Below are 26,969 nucleotides of genomic sequence, written 5' to 3' on the forward strand. Positions count from 1 at the left end.
ATAGTCTTGAATAATATTTAAGTCTAATTAATTTTAATTGCCTATAGTCAGAAATAAATCTTACGAAAAGAGAGAGAAATGTCAAATTTTATATGTATATTATTCATAATTTATATTATTTTTTTATACAAACGTCTTTGTTTAGAGAAATTATATTTAATCATAACTTACATTTACCTAAAAGGAGATAGAATATTGCAAACAAGTTAATTGTGTTACGATGTTCGAGAGAATAAAATTTAAATTTCGCGTTGGTTCTTGTCGATGTTCTCTTCGTTGAACAGCGAAAAAATTCAATTATTCATCTGAAGATCCATCGTCTTTACTTATGCGATTCCTTGCAATTTTTCAATTCTATTCTTTCAATAACGCTTTACTTCCGTCAGCCTTAAAGACAAAATTGCAATTTTCCGGAACGAGCGTTTTCGCGAAGAAGATCCCGAAAGCTTGCGGAAGGGCCCGGCTTTTCCGGGTCTCCGACTCGATCGCCGCGATTTTGCATTTTAAAACCGGCGATCTTACTTTCAATCAATTTTTTCATGCTCGCGCAACTGCTTTACATTAAAAAAAAAATAGCATCTGCCGTCCTCTTTCCCGCGGAAAGATCGCGCGCATAATTTCGAGAGATTACGTCCAAGTACTCGCGTAGATCCGGATATTTTATCTTTTTTATACCGATATCGGGATTTTATATTCGTGGATGGAACGCATAAAATTCAGCGATTAAAGTGATCGTGATATTTTTCGAATTTAATCGATTTTACCGCGTGTCCCTCCGATATAATCATGTTATACAATTTCTTATATTCCATCGTCGTCAGTCTGCTTTGCGTTTCTTGCGAGTTAAGCAGAAAGAAAGAAAATAGCGCGGAAATTATATAATCATTATCACGAAAATACTCGAGCGCTCGTTTCGTGACCGCAATTTTAATAGTTTACACAATTACGTTTGTTTTACTTCGAAAGGCTCTTGATCTATTCATTACGAACTTTGGATATTAGAACGTTCGATGTTATTGATTATTATTTTTTTTTAAGGGAGAAAATTGTTTCAATAAAACTAAGAAAAAGAATTGATTAAATAAAAAATAGCATGAGGTCACAATATTCAAATTTTCAATTTAGAAATTAAGCTTTCTATTATTTCATAATTTTAATATTGTTTTAACAACGACAAGAAATTTTTTCTGTATTTTGATAAATGTTAAAAAAAATAAGCACATGATTTCTCTTTAAGCTAAAAAATTATTTTTAAAAAGAAAGGGCGTGTGCCATATTTTTCGAAAATTATTTTTGCTAGAAGAAGCTCTGTATATTAAGTCGATAGTAGTTCCTAAAGAATTAAATTTCAAATATAGCTCGCAGCTTGATTGTCCGAGAGAGTTCTGTTAAGAAGAGACACTGAAGAGAGAAAAGAACACTTCCCATAAAACGCAACGATTTTTGGTGCGGCAGGCAAGCAAGCAACACGGTAGATTGCTTCTTTGCAATTTTTTGACATAGTGGCTAATTGCGGAGGATACTCGTGATAATAATGTTAAGTGGTGCAAGTAGTTGAAAGAAGGGGTAATTTCTGCACGTTGGAGATTACGTTCCTTAGACGTAAATAGGTTTAAAAGGTCAGCCTCGAGAGAGCTTAAGAGAGATTTGCAGGAAGAAGGTAATAGAGTCGCCAGCGGACACACAATAGCCTCCCAATGGAGGACCATAAGAAATAAAATGCTCATCTCGAGTCGAGGTTTTTTTCTTTCTTTTCTGGTCAACCTCCGGTATGCCGTAAACGTTAGATTGGGACGTGAGCGTCGCGAGGCCGAAGCTCGCATTCTTGAAAAGCGGAAAATCGAGTGTCCTTTACGCTATACGTGGTATGAATAAATGTATCCGTTATATTTTCTCACTTGAAAATTCAAAACGAAAAATGTTCAACGATAAAGTCAAGCTTCGAATTTGCAAATTAAAAATTCATAGGAATCGGGAACAATTTTATTTCGAATTTTTATCGACTTTTGTGTTTTTGCGATAATTTGAAATATTTCCTCGCGGAATTAGGTCCTGAAATAGTCTATTGTTGAAAAATGACAATATGAACGACGAAATTGAAGCCTTGATTGATCAGCGAAGAAAGGGAATATTTTCAGCGCAAAACCCATACGTTTTACCGGAATTAAAGACACGAAGCGCACATCGAAGAACGATAACGTAATGATACAATGACCTTTTTCAAATATCGAAGGACCGAGGTAATATCGACGACCAGGGCAACGTATATGATGGCTCCCTTTGAAATCGATAAACATCAGAGGAAAACCGGCGACTATTCGATATCTAATATACAGAGAAATGATGGTAGAAATCGAGAGAGAGAGAGAGAGGGGGGGCAAGGGAGGGAGGGAGGGAAGGAGAAGGAGGAAGCTTTGATATTTGCGAAAGTTTATCGACATGTACGGTCGAAGAATTTCATTCACAATGAAATCACACGAGCACACAAAGTTTATATTTCAAATAATGCGATTATATATCAAAACTTTCTCATTTTTGCAATAAAAATAAAGTTCTTCTTAACAATATATCTCTCTCTCAGAAGCAGAATTGACTTCTACAATATTCATTCTTTGAAGCATCTTTATCTAGAATCTTGTCTTGAAGGAAGAGATCTAGATAATAATGACATAAACAAGTCAGCAAACAGAAATAAAATCAGCAAATATATACTTTTAATTTGATTGGCAATTTGGAAATATGTTTTTTAATTTATTAACAAAATCCTATTGTTTCCGATTGTTGTTTATTTTTATATAAATTCAAATTATTTAAATTGATTTTCAAGATATTTAGTTACCACAAGTTTAAAAATATCGTATGAAAACCGTAATCAAAGATCAGCTTTCGAGATAAACCTTGATATTTTATCTCATGTATAATACTGAAACTAGAAACATAATTAATTGGGAATTTTTGTTACGGGCTATGTAATATTATAACGAAACGAAAGAAGATTATTTAAATTACTGAATTTTCTGGAGCCGCAAAAGTTCATATTTATTATATATGCGCGATATTTGCGCAGCGAAATTAAATGTAGGTAGAACATTTCATGCAATATTCATCACGATAAACAAATTTCCAGGAAAACATGTATATGTGTATATTATGCCTGAGTGTAACGTGTCATATTAAAGGATTTTAAAGCGACGGAATGTCATCGAGAACATTGTTATATTTTTCATTTTTTATTATAAAAATCGATATTTTTGTTTGCACATTTCAATTTGTCAATGTTAAATTGTAGTTTGTCGAAAAAACAGAATATAAAAATATAAACAATTATAAATACAAATTATATAATTATATGTAAACATGAATTATATTACAAAAGATTATAATAAAGATATGCAAATATTTTACACACAGTGAGTTATATATTAAATTAGTTATATATTTAACAAAAGTTGTATGTCGTGTGTCACATACATTATTATAATTACAATAATGTCTCACGATTAAATATAATTCTAAATTATGTTGCTAGAAATTATTTTTTTTATTCGTGGAAGAGCAACAGAAAAAGAGAAAGAATGACGTTATGGAATAGGTGTCGCTCATACAAATTCCGAGTATGATTTACAAGATGCGAATACCCGAAAACAAGCTGTTTAGGATAAACGCGACGGCAGTATTGTCTGACGTAAGCTTTAAAAGGATAAAACTTAATGCTTTCTATGCACGATGTTATCTTTATCCTTGGATTTACTAACATTGTGGGAAGAAATGCAGCTGTGGATCCGCGAATCTCTAGAATGTCCGTATCTCTTCCCCCTTTCTTTCTGTCATTGAGAAAGCAACTATTATATAAACTAGATATTTACCATAAAATATTTGCCGCAACGCGATGGCTTGCTGTAAGAAAATTGTGCTACTTTCTTATACACATGTGATTTCTTAATCAATCAAATAAATGGCTAAGGCACTCTTGCCTTGAGAGAAAATCCCCCATCGAAAAATATCCCCATCAATCCTTCCCCATCACCCTAAAATCTGCTGTCAGAGTCATTGACATATTGATTCAATTATTTTTACTTTTCAACTTTCCAAGTCAACTTACAAGTTCCATGTTGTTTCACAGATTTGGCCCGTGAATTTAATAATACAAGATTGCTATATTTTTTCTCACACACTTGTAATATTGAATATTTATGATATTTTCAAGAAAGAAAATCTTATCTTTAAATAAAATACATTTAAAAGATATATCTAAAATTATATGTCTTTAAAGAGGTGAAAATGTTTGCCACCATTATAAACAAAAAATAAATTATATTGATGTTATGTCAGTGGACATGCCAAAAATGTTTATAAATTCGTGTAATTTAGTATTGGAACTGTGCCAAAAATTTTCTCTAGAATATCTATGAATTTACCTCATAAAAGAGATACTCTTCGTTAATGAGAATCCGCTTTTGAGAACGATGAGTAATATCAGCGTTTCATAAAATTTATGGCATTTTTTAGCTAAAGATTAAGAAAACATGATCCTTCCTTCTACTTTGTTATAACTAGAACGGCTTTGATAGCGGCTTTAATTAAAGAGATTTTATCGCAGAGGAATAAGATAATCGGATGATTCCGACTGTATCAATCATGAACGAAAGTTACAACCATCGCGGCAAATCCGCCCAACTTTCTCTCCCATCCTCTTTCTACATTTGCGGGAATCCTGCCGACCGCAAAAGGATACTCGGGCGAACGACGTGTCCGGGAAATCCACTTTAACCGTACAAATCCAAGCGAGAACCGCGCGTGGCAAAAGGCCGTCTTTATCTACTTCTTTCTACCTACGCGATTTCGTACGCTGGAATTTCATTAGTACGGTACATAATGTGAACGAGTAATGGCTCAAAATTATCTCTCACCCAAGATGTATAACTCTCTAACAAGAGTAATCGTAGCAAAAGCATCGTGTAGTGGTAGGAACAGTAGTCGTACCATTCTTCGCTTTCATCTAAAAAAATATACCAATAGTTAAATAATTGAATCAGATAAAAGTTAGATCATTATTGCACCGATCTTTTTGTTTATCCAATAAATTATTGAGATGTTAATTAATATTTTAATATCATTATTTACTCAAATAATTATTTGAATAAATAATAATGTTAAAATATTAATTAACATCTCAATAATTTATTGGATAAACAAAAAGATCGGTGTAATAATGATCTAACGTTTATCTGATTCAATTATTTATTTTTCAATTAATTTTCTTTAATCCAATGAAATCACAAGAAATTAAATTGGATTTAAATTTAATAAATTTTAGGGTAGTTAATAATTTTTTAAAAAGTCGTATACTCGCATATTACATATTTATATTATATAAGTTTATAATTATAAGTTTGTATAAATTTATTTATAACGTTAAGTTATTTGAGCTGTACGATTGTTAAGTTATTTGAGCTGTGCGATTGTGAGCTATATAAATGGAATCCAGTAACGAAATAAAAGATCAAACGATGCAAAAGACTCGCAAAAACACCAATACTCGTAAAGACCCGACTTTTCGATGGAATCGGTTTCAGCAAACGTAACAATTTCACGGTGCATTATTTCCACGCGGGCAAATATTTTTTGATGGAAACGACGGAATTGGAAGAGTGAAAATTGTATTGTTTTCCTACGTGACGCACGTCGACGGCACAGGATGCGTGGGGTGACGACAAAACGCGTAGAGATGCGACACCTACGCACGAGTGCGTAGCGCCATTCAGTTATATAAATCTCAATGCCCGGCGTACGCGTCCTCCTCCACGCAAAGTCGTCGGTTAGCGATCTATTTATATTTCCACGAAGGTCTCCCTGCGCGGGAAGGGGTGAGAAAAGTCGAGGCGTCGTCGTGCGACATCGGATATCTCCCTTGCATCGAGTTATTTTTAGAACTCCCCCCGGCGAGAGGAGTCGCTTGCTTCGAAAGCGAGCAAATCCGCAGTTTTGACAAAATATGTATCTTACTTTTTTTCTTAACTTTCGAAGTTTAATTAATGCGATATATTAATTTTAAAATTATTATAATTTATTAATAAATTTTATTAATAAATTATTATAATTTTAATTGTGACATTATAATAATTTATAATTTTGATTATAACATTTTAAATATAGTAATATATTAGATATTTTTGTAGAAGGAAAATTTTGAATTTTTTAAAATTACATAAGTAATTACATTATACATATTATAATAGTGTCTTATTACATAAAATCAAATCATATAAATTTTATATACAAGGTGTCCCAGACTTAATGAATCAGCCGTTAATGGTAGATTCCTGAGATCATTTGGAAACGAAAATCTTAATACCAAAATGTTGAGGAAGATGTAGTTTCGGTGCTATAAAAGATTAAAGATTACCAATCGGCGCGTTACATTCTCCTATGTTCAGGGACATAGCGCATCAAGGCCCGTGTACAGCGCGATAATATCGATATCGATAGAGGATGAATATAAAATAGAAAATAGGATTCTGCAGTGAGCGCGATTGTGTTTTCCATGCGACAGTAGTCAGTAGTTTGGACATTTTTATGAAGTCTTCCTCAACATTTTGGTATTAGAATTTTCGTCTACCATTAACGGCTGATTCGTTAAGTCTGGTACACCCTGTATATATATTTTATAGGGTTATAAAATTATTAAATATCTTATTTTCTAAGTCATTATTGGTCCCTTCAGACACATGTATCATACAAGCTTCGCAAAGGCACCGCGGAGTGGGACGATTCGTCCGACTGAGTGGCGGCCTACCTGGCTGCTTGCTTACCTGCGAATCCGAGGTCGTGGCACCTACGTGATGATGCTTACCTCGTTTCGCAAGGTGCGTAGAGGTGTCCGTGAGGGAGCGCGCGTTCCCTCGCACCTGCGGCCACGCTTGCGCGTCGACCACGCAGCCGGGGATGATGGTGGCGGGTGGCCAGGAGAGAGGGTGCGAGGGTAGCCTGCTACGGCCGGGTCGACGTCGACGAGAGCTGTCAGAGCGGCGTCGCGACGCGAGCCTTCCGCGTCCTTCGATTCCGTTGAGCGCGCGCTGGTAGTTGAAACCCGGTACAGGTGTGCGTAGGTCTCCGTTCGACCGGGAGGACCAGGGAAATTCTCACCTGTTACATTAACGAGCGAAGACGTACCACGACGGACGGCCGTCGTAGCCGCGGAGAAGTCCACGAAGGGACATCGCGACGTCGTCGAAGGCGCCACGACGGCGTAACAGGTACGCGTTATCATGTATCTTTCTTTCTTTCATGGTACCCTCGAGTCTTTCGGGGTTCCGAGACATAAAAGGGATTCGCAGCGGTTTGTATTTTTCCCTTCGGATAATTCATGATGTAATGTTTTCCCAGAACACTGTCCCGCGGCGAATTTCCTGTTGCGTCGCACTACAATGACATTTTGCGCCTTATTGTACGTCAATTTATATCGCTGAATAATCAATGACAATCAAATGCAGTTGATGGAATCAATTGGCGGTTAATGAGCGTTTGTAACTTTCGTGTCTTGTTGAATTAATTGAAGTCCACGTACACCGCTCGCGCTATCTTGATAGCACGTAATGGTCGAGCCTTTTATCTTTTTACCATGAATAGTTGCAAAAATGTTAAAAGTTATCGATATATATAATTGTATATATAATAAATAAATTTCGAACACTTTCTCTCTTTATTTTTCATGTTTTTAATTATCGAGAACGACGAGAGTTGGCGTTTATTAATTTCTTAAGGATATAATTTTCATTTCTTTTTCTAAATTTTTAATTTTAAAAATTATAAAAGTTATTAAAGACTTTTAAAAAGTATAAACTATTATAAATTTTTTTAATATTGACAACTATTTTATTTTGTAATTATTTAAAAATATGATTACAATTCAAAGTGAGAAAAGCTTCTCTCGTCTCATTATCTCATATTTAAAATCCTTTATTATTTTGTGACATAAATTGTGTAATAAAATCATCGTAATTTGAAAAAAATATAATTCTCATAAAACTGTCCGCGACATTTCATAGGATAATCGAATATATGCTATATTTACCTTTGTATTATTGGAAAGTAAATAACTCATCGACCTCGCTAAATTAATTCTTCTTGAACGAATCGAAAATAAATTTGTTCAAATATTAATTCAGTATCATCTCCAACAATATTTGTGGAAATTCATGACCTCGTAATGAACTCAATGCTTGAAATAATTCAAAGACATGAAACGCGGAGGGCTTCCTCGAAAAGCAATAAAGCAGATTTAATAGAAGCGCGGATATCTTTATAATAACGTATATTTTATAATCACGTGTTATATTTTTAAAATGCATTTTATGTAGAAATACTATCGTTTTGCGGTTTGATGTGAAAACTGAATCCACAATCATGTAATTTTACTGAGGAGATGTGTTAGTTACAATAAAATTTTAACTTTATTTCGTATGCGTAAGCGGAATAATCTATATTTGAAATATCGATGAAAATAATGATATATTTTCTTTCAAAATACATTGCTTTCAAGAAAAATCGAATCTTTCATTACAGATTATTAATATTCATATTGTTAATATTATATTCACATACACAATGCTAGAATTGTTAGATTAATTTCCACGATAGATTTTTTTCAGGAAAAATTCTTATGTGTGTGTCTTAATATTGCGCAAAAAAATTCAATTATCTCAATAATATAATACAATATAATTATATATAATACACTCTTTTAAAGAGTGTTTGATTTTATAATGAAAAAAATCGATTATTTTTAAAATAATAAATTTTTATTATTAAAATTGAAATCAGTTTCTTGGATCACTCGGTATATGATAATTATTTACATGTGCAATTAATCGATTGATTTTATGTACGACATAAAAATTTATGATTTATGTAGTGTGAAAAAGCAAAAAAGAGCTTATATTCAATTTCTCTCTCTCTCTTTTTTTCTCTCTGTGGTATCTTTCAAAAAAGTATTAACTATTCTCGTGAAGAGCACATAACCATAGCTCTCTAACCGACTAATAAAGATTTAGAATGGCTCTTTAAAAAATACGCTTCCAGGATATCAAGTTCTCGAGCGAACGCGACCCGAACTCTTCTGTAAAATCCTTCTATGGAGGATTTTAACAGCGTGAAATGTGAAATACTTTTTCACGATTATTCAGCGGCGCCGATGAGCATTGCATTCAATGCGAGAGCACTCAAGTAATAATAGTTATTCAAGCGATGATAATTCTTATTGAGGCAAAAATCAATATTGATTGTTCCGAAAAAAGAGCATTCAGATTGTCCGATCTTGCGATAAAGAATCGCGTCATAAATCCATATGTTAACGCGAATAGTATCCATAATTATATATATATCGATATATCTTTAACAGTATGATTATACTTTTCCTATAATTGCCAAATATATGAAATAAATATAATAAATTGATCGTTTAAATTAATAAACACGCAAAAATATAAATTATACGATGTTTTTGATATTTCCATACATACAGAATTGTGATTTAAAAAGAAAATATGTTTCCTTTGTTAATTTATTTTCAATCTAATTACATAGTCAAATAAAATCATATGAATAAATATTTTAATTCGCGAGAAATAAAAAGACCTTCAATGTATAATTATCGCGAGATAATATTAAACTTTATATGCACTTGTTTATGCGTGTATGTAGCAATAATTGTATTTAAAATTCGTCGTTTTTTCAATTCATTTTATTGCTTGGAATAATGTTATCCAAGGCTATTTTGTTCTTGTATGAAAAATTATTTCAAGATAAATTATATTAGTAAAAAATGATATGTCGCGTCGCGAGAACTTTGCTTAAGGAAGATTAGTGCCGATCAGGAGCGACAGTTGTTTAAACAAAACTTTAAAGAGCTCTATTTTTCTGAAACGTATAGATTCATTCATCATCGTTATCCGTCACTCAAAACTTCGCTCATCTACTCTTATTTGTCACAAACTTTAGTTAAAACTCGCGAGAGATTTTTCTGAGAAGCTGCTGGCTATGTTTCGCATAAAAAACAGGCCGTTGCTGTGAATTAGGCCGCGACTATCGATAACGAAACATCTCGCAAAGAAATTGCCACCGTTTAGGAAGCAGGTCCGCTATAAATCGATTATGCGGTAACAATATTAAAAAGCTATTCATGAAGTTTCGCTACCGTGCCATAGCCATGCTAATATTTTCGTTCTTCACAAAAGATACTTGCATATTCGCATGAATATTGATATTTCAGCGAACGAGTATACGAGCGATATCAGTTATTAACTTAAACAAGAGAGAAAGAGAGAAAAAATCTCGCAACCTTCCAATATTTATGGTAATCATAATAGCTCGTCCGACGAGTGAATTTTTCGAATGTATCGAGCTACGAGCATCTTACAACTAAACTATATGAGCCGCAAACTTGAGAGCATCGCCATTCCATAAAAAAATATCTTTTTTATATCACGGAATTTATACTTATACGAACTATTAATACGAGCCATAAGTTGGATTAATGATGCGAGTAATTTTCCCTATCTCACCAAACGCAAAGAAATAAAATTTCATATAAAACTGAACTGCTGAACATATGATTTTTATTCTTCCAGATAAATATATAAAATATATGAATCTATAAAATATATTTTTTATGTCATTTTCAATATTATTTTATTATACATAAACTCTGAAATAAGGACATCTTTCTATTTTGACTTCTATCACTTCATTAGATATAATGTAATAATTTATATAATTACAATTTTTTAAATTATTTTTTAAATATATTTTATAATTTTAATATTTTTTTCTTAAAGAGCACCTATTTCTTTCTTCTTAAAGCAGTTAATATAAATAAAAAACTGTTCGAAAAAGATTTGAGTTTCCAAAACATTATATATTCTTTTACATTTCTGAAAATTTCAGTAGAACGAGTCAACGCATATTCAGCCAAAACTGTATTGATCTGTCTTGCTCGTTAAATTTATCTTTTTTATATTGTTTATAAATAAATTCTTTTCGTGGAATATTGTTATTTGTACTTGCATTTTCTTTACTCTTATATAGAGCATCGACTTTTATCAATTTAGAATGGCCAAATGTCTGAAAACGACTTCATATCATACATCGTCGTCGAACAAGTTGTTATTGCTCGAAGTCCGTGTGACAGTTGCATATCGAATTCCTGTTTCGAGTATTCAACAAGTACCTCGCGAGAGGCGGTCGAGCGAATCGAACCGACGCGACGCATCGATGTGCTCCGAAAATTCCGAATACCTCATCGAGTCGAGTCCTTAACCAACACGCGCGTACCATAACTTAATTGCTCTCGGTCATTCAGCACGAACCATCGATAAATATTTAAAATAACAAATAAATCTCGTGAAGAGAGGATTAATCTAATAATTCGAAAAGCGTCACACAAAATGCAACAAAATGAAAATCGATAAAAACTAGTATTCGCTAAATTCTAAGATTACTTTCGCTTAATTTAACAACAGCAGCGTGAGGCCATAATAAAATTAAAGAGGAAAAACAAATGCACACATACATGCAAGTTATTTTTATTTTTAATTATATAATTTTTATTATTATTATTTTCATTTTTATTATTAATTATATTTTTATTATTATTATTTTTATTTTTATTATTAATAATATATATTTATATATATTATTATTAATATATATATTATTAATAATAATATATATATATAATAATAATAATAATAATATATATGTATATATATTATTTTTATTATTAATAATATATATAATTATATTATTTTTATTTTTAATTATATAATACAGTAATATAATATCTTAATTTTTATTCTTTCGATATAATTGAGGGAGAAAATGGCACGTTTACTATATCGAACTATATGTGCTTTTTTAATATAATATATATAAAGTATGTTTAATGATAATAAAGATTGTAATATGTTTGGTCATTGCTATACTATGTGGTATCCATTTTATAGTGAAACATGATATTAAGCATGAAAAATAAATTCCTAACGAGGTCCTTTCCTTGAAGGAGACTCCAATACGTTTAAACGAAGTATACGAGAGCTACGATGTCACCTACATTTTAAAGAACGCATGCCTCAACGTGAAAAAGTACGTGAGCGGAGTATTTTATACGCTAACTAGACTGAGATTTCATATTTTTATCGTCACGTCGAACATCGCACCTTTCACACGATCACAAAATTTACTAAAATTTTGCTTGAGTACGATATGAAATATATAACAAATACATATCTTTTTTTCGCAACACTATAGCTATATAAAAGAACGTGCAAAGATATATTTTATATCTATTTCTAGAAATGTACATAATCCCTTTATTTATTGCAATTTTTTAATTTTTTCGTTGGTAATTCTACTCGAAAGATTTATACAGAAAATATATTCTCAGAATTCATAATTATAATTTAACTCCTTTCTTGTCATAAATATATCTTTTGGCACAGATTGTGTAGACTTTAATTGCGCTCGTCAGGCAAACAATTTAACTGGGGAATTAATTATGAATCATTACCGTCGCAGCTTATCGTTCTAATGTCGAATTTTATCAAGAGACGTACAATTGGCTTAGCTTGCGTTGAAGATAATTTTTCGAGGTGGAAGAGCTCTCGCTCGTACCGTCAATTGGAGAGTACCATTTGCGGAAAACGAGCATGGCTGAGCCGAGGGTAGTTCTCGAGAAAATGCCGTGACCAATTAACATCAGTATCATACCTTCCCGAGAGGGAAGATATATCTGAAGACGCAAAAACAAACAAGGGAAGGAACGCGCGTAGACATAATTCAACAGCAATAATAAATTTGTCGGAGAGGAGCGGGCGAACGAGTGAAATGGCGTGTCTTTTATAAAAATTAGATAGTTTAAAATGAATTGGAAGTGATTTTCATTTCTATGAAATTTTTTGCGAATAAAATTCTTCGCTTTACATAATACGATTTTAAATGACAGATCTATTTTGTTTTATTTATTAATTGATATGAAACGTCACGATATTGAAACAAATATTTTAAACAATATTATATATATATATTTTTTTTTACGGACAAGAAGTAAACATTAAAACATCATTATCATTAAAATGCCACATTTGAAGCATCGTGCTTTTTAACCCGCGACACCTCGCGAAAGTGCGAAATGCTGTTCGCCAACATTCTAACGGGAATGCGCAATCTCAAGAACGTAAACTTGTACGCGAAAGAATGTCGTCAAAGATGTTAGTCTTTCGGGTCTGAGAAAAACAGAGAGAGAGAGAGAGAGAACAAAGAGAGAGGAGAGTGCTGCACGTCGCTCAATTAATCCCTTCGCTGTAATTGCAGCCCGCTCATTATATCTGCGAAATTAAATTCCGCATCTTCTTGGCGCGCGTCAAGTCACCTCTTCTCGAACATTAAATCCAGCGAGTCGATTGCTTACATTTCGAGACGGCTCGTTAATCATGCCGTAGCCATTTAAGCCGCGGACGAAAGTTTCCTCACGGTGCTTCATCTTTAGCGAGGATGCATCTTGATGGCATCTCGATGCCGAACACGGCCAAGTTACACCCTAATCCCTCTTTAGAACTTGTCTCACGCGCTTTAGGGGAAATTAACATTGCACCGAGATATTTTTTTCTCACTCGACTTGACAAACATTTCTCTGTCTTAAATCCAGATCGAGAAAAAAATTGTCTTTTAATTACATTTCACATTATTTCGCTCAAAATAAATTAAAGACAGCGATAAATCAGTGATAAATCAAAGAATTCCAGATCTGGATTCCATTTTCGATACGTAATTGGACATCGTATTACTTTGTTATAAAGCGAAAGCAGATAGAAAAATGCGCGAGATAGATCAATTTAGCGATCCATTCGCGCTTGTTGATAAATGAAACTCGCTTTATTTTGTACTGTTTTTTATTTTTTGCCGAGACGCTCGGTTTCCAGAAATAACGTTCGTCTCGCGTCTCCTCTCCACTTCGGATACTCGTCTTTAATAGATAAACCTCGAAATTACGGTGAACGTTCCGCTAATGAGGATTCCGTACCTGCGGCACGTACCTCTCTAACGATTTCATCTTGTACATATATAGCACGAACGCGAGTGTTAATTCAGTTTAGTAAACCGACGCTTGTGCACACCTAACGACAGTGTTGCCCTTTAATTATTTCTCGGCCGTTATCGGCCCATGAGCCTTCATTATCGAATCAACTTCCGCAATTTTCCTAAATATCGATTATTAATATTTACATAGAGAGAGAAAGAGAGAGAGAGAGAGAAACGTAGAAGTTTAAATATTTTAATGACGGTAATAAAGTTTTTCGAAACCGCTGCTGGGAATAATTTTTTTTTATTTAGATATTATATTGTAATAAAGTTAAGGGGATGCCGGAGTCCTGTTTTACCGATAAAATGTCATATTTCATTTTTATCCGAGATCATTTTATTAATTGCATAGAATAATAAATGCTCCTCCACGATTAAAGTACAGAAACAAAGCGGGAACCTCCTGATTTTATGTTAAAAATTAAGAAAAAATTGAAAAATTACAGTTTTTTATCAGCTTCTGGGGTCAAATCGTAACAATATTTGCTTTGTATGTACAAAATAAGATAGGTTCCCGCTAGAGATTGTATGAAGAAATATAAATGAACTTTTAGAAATGAGTTTAGAAGCCTAATGAAAATGATTTTGGTAAATAAATCTTTTTCATTAGGCTTCTAAACTCATTTCTAAAAGTTCATTTATATTCCTTCATACACAATCTCTAGCGGGAACCTATCTTATTTTGTGCATACAAACTGCAAAACTTTTATATTAAGCAAATATTGTTATGATCTTTTTACGATTTTTCAATTTTTAAAAATTTTTAATATAAAATTAGGAGGTTCTCGCTTTGTTTCTATATGTACTTTAATCGTGGAGGAGCATTTATTATTTTGTGCAACTAATAATAAGATTTCGGACAAAAATGAAATATAACATTTTATCGGTAAAACAGGACTCCGACATCCCCTTAACTACATTTGTTTTATATAATTTTTTTTATTTTCAAGTCTTTAATGATCCAGTTATTTTTTTATTTCTCAATAGTGTTCTCTACATTTTTTTAAAATGCAAATTTTGAACTTTTAGTTACATCTCTTTGATAAATAAGTAAAAGCATTCCATTATTCATGCGTAGATTGCATCTTGCTATAAAAAACTTAAGGCATTCTGTATAAGGCACTCGTTTCAATCAATGTTGCATTTCACAATCTCCTAGATTGTAAGGATCCAAAGATCCACTGAGAGAAAAGTAAAACGCAACCTTAATGACTTTTGTCGTTTAGTATACATATGAAAGCAGCAACAGGTTCCTTTTTCCTTTACAGCCTTCGGAAGTGTATGCTGCATTAGCATTCTCGCATTTTCAGCAGATTTTATCGGGACATTTTTATCCAACATTTGTCGAGACATAAATTCGGGTTTTTCAAAATTTTCCATGAATAAAAGTTCCTCTGCATAAGAAATATTTCTATTATTCGTAAATCAAACATATCTCGCGTAAAATTTGCATCTTTGTAAGATAATATATAAAATCTTTTAATCGGTAAAGATTTAATACAAAAAAATGAATAGAGATTGTCAGGATTGTAGAGGAGTCAAATCTAAAAATTATTGTAGTCACGCGGGAAGAACCGACGAACATAAGAAACGAAAGGAAGATTGCGAGCAAGGAAGATCAGACTTTTCTTCAGATAAAGAGAAATCGAAGTCTCTTACGCGGAGAGGATCTAAAATGCTGAATACCCCGTACGTCTGATAACGACGTTGCATCTTATTTGTCTTTGCAGCGTATTCCATGGTATTCGAAGCACATTCGACGTGCGGAACTTTGAGTGCGAATTCGTAACGAACTTGCCGCGCGAGTTGGAGAAGCGCATCGCGGTCGCGGTTGAAACGAGCGGACAGCAAAGAGAGATGCATGCAACGCGTGTGTTCGTCTTGATATGCGAAAGGAATGTCAGAATGGATCCCGAGCTTTCGCGTCGCTATCTGCATCGCCGCCTGTCATCTTTGTGCGCGAACGCGTTGTTCGTCTCGTCTTGAGAGAGAGACCGCGACTCGACTCCACTAATGAATCGACGTTACTCGCTACTGTAAGTGCAAACGGTTCAACAAAAGACACGATCAAATTCTCAATGGTGTCACAAACTAGTCCTAGAAATCTAAACACATGCGTTGGTTTTTATTCGTGCGATATTGATTCGTTTTTTTATATCTTTACTCGTGATTCACAGGTTCTAAAAAGAAGCTTCAATTAATTCTCAAATTGCGATGTAATCCTATAAATTGTTTAATAAATTATTTTTAATAGAATTTTATATACAATAAATACTGAATAAAACTTTATACAATTGTCAAATTATAGAAATTACAAGCTATTAAAAAAGGTTTTTCCCGATATTAAGCTTTTAATATAATACTAGATTTTCTAATTATTTCAGGGCCAATTCTTCTTCGAAACGAAAATGTTGGGAAAAATTATTATTTTTTGAAAGATTATAATTTAAAAAATTTTTTTCATCATATATCTTTGTGATTGAACCTCAAATTATAAATTTATTAAAGCAAATTCCACTTGAAATTAACTGAAGAATACAGTTTTGTTAACCTTTCAACTTCACAAAGTTTGCCCTTCTTTTTAAATTGCTCGCAACTCGGAAATTATTAATACCTTGACATTTCCGTTAAAGGAAAATTGTTTTTAAATTGGTCAGAGAATCTGTTATTATAAAGACTTTCGGCAGTTTTGAAATACTCTGTTGTAATACATGTATCATTAATTATAATTGCAAATTACATTTCAATCCATATCCAGTACGTAATTTCTTGACGCATTAATCACAGATTACAGTTGCTTCTGTTGTTGAAGAACAAATGAAAGCTTTTTGCCTACCATCCGTGTCACTTAACTATCTGATTTCGATCTCCCCCACTGTCATTACTCTTCGTTTCTGCTTTTTGGGGACTTACTTTTACGATTCACATGCCACTTCTCGTATGTTTCTGAATGGACACGGTTCACTCAGCACGCACAAAGAACGCAAAAAACTGTTTTTAGTAGGGTCGATCTTTCGACTTCAGCTCCAGCGAGCGATGGAAAGAAATGGATTTTTCCAAATGAAGCGAGTTGAAAGACTTCATTTCGTAAAAGAGCGCTATTACAACAGATGTTTTAGGTCTCTCTCATATCGGTCCACTTCGATGATGAGGCCTTTAGGGCGATCCTTTAGGAGCCGCATAAACGGAAACGTCCGACTCGCAATGCGTGATCGATTTTGACAAATAGGTGCTCTCGATAACGTGCAACCTAAAATCATAATGTATTCTCCTTATCTTGCCACGCGATAATCGCTTACAGTTATTTTCTTGATGTTCCAAAGCATTAATTTTTTTTCCATATTATGAATTACTATTTATTAGAAGCATTAGGTCAATGAAAATTATGAATGATTTTCCCGCACGCGATGATTATTTAGAATTGTATTAATATTGTTTAGTGGTAAATTTTGTCATAACATTTTATTATAAAAAAGAGTGGAATCTAGAATTAACAATATATGCTTCGCGCACGCGATCATCGCATTACATTTAAATCGATGTCGGTTAATAGTAATTTGATTTATACCATGAATGAAATAATACTTTTATAGTTAAAAAAATCAAAATATTTATTTATCAAAATATTTATTTATTCCAATATTATTTATTTCAATATTAGTTCATTCATTTTTTGATTGCGCAAGCATTATTTTGATAATAATACTTGAATACTCGTATCTAAACGTATTTGTAATGATTATTTTTTTATCAAATTTATCTTTCCAATCTTCTATTAATTATTAGGAATAATTGCTAAAAATTTTATTATCCATATATTGTTATTAAAAACAATCACAGTTAATGTTTTTAAAAATTCGTTAGCTTTTAGAACATATTTTTTTAAACTCCTTTCAGTAGTTTAATCCATCGCTACGTGGTCAGATATCAAAATGACAAATTATTCGGCAGTGCCGCTGCAAATGATTTAAATGCACTGTTGATCCGAATAAAAAAGATCGTAGACTCTTTTCCCGACCAATCGTGACATTTGTTCCTTAGGAAAGTTCTTTCGCTGCCTCACCGCGGCAATCTTTTTTCGAGAACGACGAGAAAATTTCGCGCGCAAGAGGATTTTCTCGTCGCATCTGCTCTAACACGACGGCCGCAATTACACGCTCGGAGGTTGCACCCGGAGATGTTGTATTATAAGATATAAGCTATTGCGACGCGATATTGGGGAAAGCGAAAGCTCTTCGAGAGTTTCACCGCGCATTCCGCCTTAGGCGAAAAATGTGAGATATACAGGGTGTCCGAAATCCATTTTGCATTCTTTCGAAGCTTCATTTTTGACATTAAATAAGTTAGTTTCCAAGATTAAGATTTTGTTAAAGCAAAATTTGTTTAAAAATTTTAAACGAAGAAAATAATGCTTCGTTATAAATTCACGCGGACTCAGAAATTTAGCTCGCGACGAGGCCATTGTTTTTATAATTAAAGATAATTAAAATTCAGAGCTGAAGTTTTTCCACTTCATTAGATATGTCGGTTAATCAAACTTAGCCGAACTGAGATTTTATTATAAAAAATGCAAAATTTGCTCAAAATTTTATATAAAAAGTAATATTTTATTATTGATTCATACTGTTCAAGAATTTAGTTTGCGATACAAGGCTATTGTTTTTTATTTATCAATAATTTTAAAACTTGATTTTAATTTTACTTTAAATTCTCACTTCGCAAGTAAGATAAAAAGCAAGTGAAAAAAAAAGATGATGAATGTAGAACACCCCGTATAAAGTGCGAAACAACAATCTTCCTTGCTCGGTTACTTGCACGCGGTCAAGAGCTCGTTACCTCGCATTTCTACCGCACAAAATTGTGTTAAAGCGAAAATGTTCTTAATGATCAATAAACAAGCGCCTGATTTCATAAACCGTGTTAAAGGACCGATTAATTTAAAGAAAGTAACAAGGCTAGGTTTCATGAGAAAAAGTCCTGAGAAAACATAATTTACAATAAGACGCAATCTTACGAATTCTTTTTTGCAACGCGTATTCGCGCGCACGCACGCGGAAAGGTTACCGAATTAAATTAAATTAAATTAAATTAAATTAAATTAAATTAAATTAAATTAAATTAATGAAGCAATAATCGTAAGACACGAAAAAACGCATTCAATCAGATTAAATTACAATTCACGAGTAGAAGAAAGAAAGTTCTTTTAATAAAGAGATGAGAGTAGTTTACATAAAATTAAACCCAGCTGTAGCATCCACTTATTTTCAATTATTTTACAAAAGGGGAAAATCTAATTCAATAAAGTTAAAAAAATAAAATAAAATTTCTAATTCAATAGAGATTATACGTGTGTTGAAATAAATACTCATATACATATATACGTATATATACACTACGTTAAAATTTTTTTATATCGGATCGTACCATTATTTTTCCCAACGATTCGACGATTCACTTTTTTTGCGCTGCAGCGGTATGCGAATTTCTCGATTGCGGATCAACTAGTTGTTAATCAGCGAATTTTTTGCCGCGAATGGCAACCTCGTCGCTTCCGAAATCCGAGATTAAATTCTACTCGATATCGAAGTTGGGTCTACGTGTCCCCAATTCGCCGGCCGTACACGAATAACGTCTTACTTAACCGTTTTGTCGGCTGCCGGTGGCGACGAATTTCCATGCATTTGGTTAACAAAATTGGATCGTGACGAGGCGAGCAGCCGCTGACAATGCAGTTGGTCCCTTACATAAGAGTATTTCGTTATCCCTTTCTTTTTATCAGAAATCGTCGATACTTATAACATTTTGCTATCATTGTACAAATTATCTATTAATAGTTTATTAGTCATTATATTATACTATACAAATTATTATATTTTTATGTCTAGATGCAACGTATATCATATTACTGTCCTTTTTGAAGATTCTTAAAATTTAATTAAATTATGCATACATATAGTTTCTTAATTTAAAATAATTTTTCTTTTATTTTTTAATAATTATCCTGTGACAGGATAATTATTAAAAAAATCCCGTAACAGGATTAATTATTAAAAAAATCCTGTAACCGGACTAATTTCAAATTTTTAGTCAAGTACATAACATAAATCTGACCATACCGAGAGATTATATTATCTACTCGTCTCGGATATTAATTCAGATTACTGGTATCACAGTTAATTAATACTTAATTAGCTAATTTTGCCTCGATCCATGTTAAATATTTTTACGGATATTTTACGAATAATGCGAGCCGATGTAATCTAATTAACGGATGCTGTAACAGGATCTAATGCGGAAACTTGTCTAATATAATATGGATGGGGTGCGGACATTATTATTTGAACGCATTACGGGATGTAAATTTGCGCGATGTGGAAAGATTGACATTAAGGAAGGGGGAAGGGAGGGAAGAGGAAGAGAATTGATATGTCATTGATATTCGCGAATTGACCGCAAATCATAATGTTTAAACGGATCCCAACGTATCTGATGGGAATAACAAGCAGAGCATGCGTAACATAAATGCGTTATCTCGATTCGATTAAAGATTTAACGTGTTACCTCATAAATCATCCCATCATAAGAGAGATATGTGTGCGTATATATCTTTCAGGAACAATCGATACAAACGTCACGCGCACATCATGTACGATGTAATATTATTCTCTAAAAGCGAATCAGTGTATTATCACTCTGAAAAACAGTAAATAGTCACCGATTACAACACTATAAATCAGTGATATTTTGTTGAAAGAATCAGTTAATAATTTTGACTGTTTCAATCAGTAATATTTCTCAATATCAGTAATATTTCTTTCGTTATTGTCAGTAATATTAAACTATAATTTATCTCTCTATCTATTTCATATAAAATTAAAAATTTTATTTATATTTACTAAATATTTATTATATTAAAAATTTTATTTATATATATATTACATGCATATTGAACTTGTTATTTTAAATAGATAACGAACGAATAATTTTCATTCGCCAGACATTTATTTGTCCGAGATGAGATCGTCCTTATGAGATCGATTTAATATCTGAAGCCTCTCTTCTATTGAGAGTATCAGAAATTAAATCGAAGTAATATTTCTAATTTTATCTGTCGCTCTTTGCAAACTTTATATAATTCTCTAAACTAAATACGAGAGAGATAGCGATCATAGTGGTAAACGAACGAACTAGCGATTACTAGTTTTACAGTGAAATTTACTGGTTTTACAATAAATTTTATTTTAACTGACCATAATCAGTGAGATATAAGATAAAATAACAAAAAAATAAGCGTTTCCACTGAAGATCAGTAAAATACTTACTGATTCTCAGTAAAATCTTATTTTACTGTTTAAATTAGTGATATTTTCACTGATTCACTTTTAGAGAGTACATAAAGCATTCTGAGTGTCAAATTGCAGATAAATCGACAGAAATATTTTTTAATTTAAGAGAAAATGAAACATTTTCTCTCCTCCCTCTTCTTTGTGTTGTAAATCAGTTTATAAAATATAGAGACAATATTATAAAAATATTGTGATTGAAATTAGATTTGTAATTAAAATATTAATTTGTTAATTAAACAAAAAATTTCTAATTACATATTAAAAAAAAAAATAAAAAGTAGATAATTATATAGTTTCTCTGGCACAAATAATTTTTATTGGAGGTATGTTTTTTTGTGTTTCACAAAATATTAATATATCTATTAATGTATCTATATTAATGCTTTTATGTTTTTAAATTCTTTTCAAATACGACATGTTTTATATCAAAATGCTAATTTATACTATTCGCATGCAATTTTCTAAGAAAATATTTGCGAACATGCACGTATCCAGTCCTTTGCTCAAATATTCCTAGATCAGATATCTATTGCGAAACCTGGATTTCCCAGAGTGACTCACGCGCCATTGAAAAGACAAACTTGCATCGTTGAACGAAAAGGCAGACGACAGAAATAGCTCTTGAGAATTACTTTCGCAACTTTGTGTGCTATGTATGCGCGGATGCGAAGTGTTTATACACGCCCAATCGAAGATACTGAATGTATCTCAAGAATGGGATGCACTATCCGTATTGTTTGAATTCTTGGATCGATAGGTGAGAGACATTTATCGCTGATAAACTCCAATCCCCAAAGAAAGTAATATACAGGGTGACCCATTTTAACTTAGGCAGCCAAATAACTCGAAAAATAAGCAAGATAGAGAAAAATGTTTTAGACAAAAGTTGTATGGTTTCGAGGGGGCCATAAGATGGTATCATTGGTTTGACCTTGAAGAGTCATTTGAAGGTCACGTGAAGGTCACTTCAATTTTTTTAAATGGAATACCCTATATATTTTTGTACATTCTTGTAGCTTATTTCGAGAGCTTTCCAAAACACTATAATTAAGTACCTTTCCGTTAAGTACTTTTTGAGTTATGATGCTTGAAATAATTTCTTAATTTTACATAAACCGTAAAATATCTTGTAAAATATTCATTTTTCGATTATCTTACCTTAATACTTTTATGTACAAAATAATGAGAGGAATCAATTGGTGTAAAGAAAACACATAGTTGTTTTTAAGAAAAAATATGGAATTGTTAATTGCAAATTACATATTTTTTCTTCGAAACAACTATGTGTTTTCTTTACACCAATTGATTCCTCTCATTATTTTGTACATAAAACTATTAAGGTAAGGTAATCGAAAAATGAATATTTTACAAGATATTTTACGGTTTATGTAAAATTAAGAAATTATTTCAAGCCTCATAACTCAAAAAGTACTTAACGAAAATGTACTTAATTATAGTGTTTTGGAGAGCTCTCGAGATGAGCTACAAGAATGTACAAAAATATATAGAATGTTCCATTTAAAAAAATTGAAGTGACCTTCACGTGACCTTCAAATGACTCTTCAAGGTCAAACCAATGATACCATCTTATGGCCCCCTCGAAACCATACAACTTTTGTCTAAAACATTTTTCTCTATCTTGCTTATTTTTCGAGTTATTTGGCTGCCTAAGTTAAAATGGGTCACCCTGTATAATTCAAAAAGGTTCGAATTTTTTTCATAATGACGTCTTTGATGTGTAAATAATATAAAATATGTTGAACCAATAAAAAATAAAAAATTAAATAAAATAAAAGATTAAACGTTTATAATATAATTAATAAAAGATTAAATTTATAATATAATTTCTAATATCAATATTTGCAATAATGATCGGCTCTTTTTCGTTTGTTAAGAATAAGAAACGCCAAAAATTTTTTTATTAAAATGTTAATAAAGAAGTAAAAACGAAAAAAAGGAAAATTATCTTTTTAAGAATTGAAAATATGTTGAACCAATAAAAAATAAAAGATTAAATAAGATAAAACTTTTATAATATAATTTCTAATATCAATATTTGCAATAATGATCGGCTCTTTTTCGTTTGTTAAGAATAAGAAATGCCAAAAATTTTTTTATTAAAATGTTAATAAAGAAATAAAAACAAAAAAAAGGAAAATTATCTTTTTAAGAATTGAAAATATGTTGAACCAATAAAAAATAAAAGATTAAATAAGATAAAACTTTTATAATATAATTTCTAATATCAATATTTGCAATAATGATCGGCTCTTTTTCGTTTGTTAAGAATAAGAAACGCCAAAATTTTTTTTATTAAAATGTTAATAAAGAAGTAAAAACGAAAAAAAGGAAAATTATCTTTTTAAGAATTGAAAATATGTTGAACCAATAAAAAATAAAAGATTAAATAAGATAAAACTTTTATAATATAATTTCTAATATCAATATTTGCAATAATGATCGGCTCTTTTTCGTTTGTTAAGAATAAGAAACGCCAAAAATTTTTTTATTAAAATGTTAATAAAGAAATAAAAATGAAAAAAAGGAAAATTATCTTTTTAAGAATTGAAAGTCATAGAAAAGTTCAATGTTACTTTTCGCTAAATTAGCTTTTATAAAATGAAAATCCATTGGGTTGTACGTCTTATATAGAATTATATTGGAATTAGCTTGAAAAAGATAAACGCCATCGATGAAACGATGATAAATCGCTTGTATTGACGTAGCTCTGTTTCACCACAACTTTTATATACCTTGCAATGTTGTACGCAGGTAATCGAAGATTGCAGGCTATCTTAGTATGTCGTTGTTATATAATTATGACAAAGTACTTTCGAGGCAGGTCAGATTACGTGTACTGCGTTTACTTAAGGTATAACAAGAGTTGTTTGCGATCAAAACAACGGAATAAGCATTAATTAATTTAGCAACCTCATGAATCTCACGTTACTCTGATTTACTCGTGTAATAATCATAATGTACAATAATAACTTCTTTATCCTTTACGAAAAAGGAAATTTTATAAGTGGTATAATGTAACGATAACAAGAGTTTGGAGATATTATTAATATATTATTATTATTATTATTATTATTATTATATTATTCCTCATAATGTGTTTAATAACAATATGATTATTAATATAATATGGTTATTAGCAATAACAATTGTATTTATAATAAAATCATTAAAGAAAATCGCTTTTCCCCTGGTATTTTGATTCCGCATTTCGCAGCTGTGCTTCGTTAAATTTTAATTTTCGCGAGCGACCTCCTTTCGAAAATTCGATTTTGTTGTTTCGGCGCACGAATATCGTCTGCGTTTGTATGCTTGTTTATATCTCCGGGGATCGGGCGAGAGACGAAAGGAAGGGCCGAGAGTAACGAGAGCGTAGGATGAAATTGGTATGCTGATTGCATAGAGAGCGAAATATCAAATCGATCGATAACCAATTCATCGAATGAGCCGTATCGAGAGAGTCGCGTTAACTTTCGGCGCTCATGATACGCGTCCCGGAAAATAGATTTTAAAATTTTCCGAATTCAAAACGGCATTTTTCTGGTTAAAAGTTCGTTAACGTACATTCCCATTTTTTTTTAGACGCGCATCATCGAATCAGGGTTCGTTCTGCGAGTCAGATTTTATCGGCCGGCAATATATGTCACTTTTGCATGATTCGTGGCTATGAAGAAACGAGAGGGGATAAAAAATGAAATATGTAGGAGCGGATTAAAATGTCTACCGGAATATTCTGAATACCGTGAAAATGCGCATCGCGTTACGTGTCTGAAGAGGGCGAAATCACTCGAAACAGAGAATGATGTACGATGCAGAAGATGGCATGACAATGCTAAACAATACACTGAATCATATCGCTATTATGTACTGGCCGATGAAAGACCGGTAATAGGCGATAATGCGAGCGCCGACAATATGTGAACGAGATAGCTAACAATTGAGCGAAATAAAGGCGTTGTTTGACGAGCGTCCGATGAAAATGATCGCGAGAAGGAAACCGGAACGTGTAGAACAATCGATCGACCGCGTTCTATCGAACGAGCAAACACCTTTAATATTGTAAGAACTTACACACTAAAAAAGATATAGCGGGATGCAATAAAGGAGGACGATAATGAATTGTCTCGAATATTATTTTGATTTATTTATTATTTATTTATTATTTGAACTGTAATATATTCGAACAAAATATAAGTCGGTAAGAAAAAATAATAAAAATATTATTAAAAATATTATTTATAAATAATTATAAATATTATTAAATAAATAATTATTAAATAATAAAAATATTATAAATAAAAATATTATTTTATATTTATATAATACTTATAATAATCGATAACGCAAGGCAAATTCTTCTTATAAAATTTCTTATAAAATAAAGTGTTAAAAAATATAAAATTTCTTAAAAAATTTCTTATAAAATAAAAACTTATAAAAATCGATAATGCAAGGCAAATTCTTCTCATAAAATTTCTTCTTATAAAATTCTTCTTATAAAATTTCAGTGATATAATTTTGGCGATACCAATTCGATATTTTCTCAGACATTACAATTATTAAAACTGACCTCTCAATCTGATTCCAATTCCTAACAGAATCAATTTCAAGTCTTCATTATCTGGATGCGAAGTTTGTTTCGATCGATTCGAAAAAAAAATCGAAACAAAGATAACGAGTTGAAATCTCGAAGAAAAGTGGAAGCCGTTCGTTTTGTTCTCGTACGCGACTGATCGACATTATCGCGGATGATCGAATTTATTCCCGCCCCTCCTATTGTGCCGTGGATGGGTGATGCACCGGTATATATGGTACGGTAGGAAAAGTTGGGACAAACAAAAGTATCAAACAAACCGACTTTGGAAAGAGAAAGAAAAAGAGATAAACGGGCCGTTGCGATAACGGTAAATCGGAGCTTACTTGAGTTATCGAATACAGTGGAAAGAGTTAAAAGAACGTTTTCATCCATATCTGAAGATATAGTCTTTTTTTTTCTCTGAGGACATAAAAAAGCTGAATCTAATTATAAATTATATTTTTATACTTTACATTTTTTTCATATCTCCGTTACTTTATTATATTTCTTATATATATTATTCAAATTTGAGATATATGAAAAGCAAATTTTAATTCAAGAAAAAAAATTACATATTTCAGAAAATCTTTATTTTGAAATGACATTATCTGATATGTTATTTTAGGGCGAAACTTCTTTTAAAACAAACGATAAATGCTATTTTATCTAAGATTTACATTAAAGTTTTTAAAATTCACGTAATTAATCTAGAATTCATGTTAATTCGTATCTTCGGGAGACGAAATTAATGGGAAAATTTCTCGAAATGTGGATAAAAATATGGATGGATTGAGCAATTTATGAAAGCCGCTCGTTAACCATTCGCATAAAAGTGATATGATACGTCGTGAAGAAATATCGAGAGAAGAATTCGAGCTTTTTTTCATATTATT

General features: G+C 31.8%; 1 protein-coding gene across 2 annotated transcripts in view; it reads left to right on the forward strand.

Annotated features, from left to right (window-relative positions):
- Positions 1–26,969, forward strand: part of LOC145963337 (uncharacterized) — a 92,790-nt gene that overhangs the window by 12,796 nt on the left and 53,025 nt on the right. Inside the window, exon 1 of one of the 2 annotated variants that reach the window (XM_083085173.1) lies at positions 7,003–7,256. The exons of the other annotated variant lie outside the window; for it this stretch is intronic. The gene's annotated coding sequence lies outside the window, so the exon portion shown is untranslated. Of the gene's footprint in view, positions 1–7,002; positions 7,257–26,969 lie in introns of those variants that run through there. 2 annotated transcript variants of the gene reach the window in all.

Source organism: Camponotus vicinus, unplaced genomic scaffold (assembly GCF_025532165.1).
Source record: "Camponotus vicinus isolate PSW18456_S1 unplaced genomic scaffold, iyCamVici1.0 SCAF_12, whole genome shotgun sequence".
In the NCBI taxonomy this organism is placed as follows: Eukaryota; Metazoa; Arthropoda; class Insecta; order Hymenoptera; family Formicidae; genus Camponotus; species Camponotus vicinus.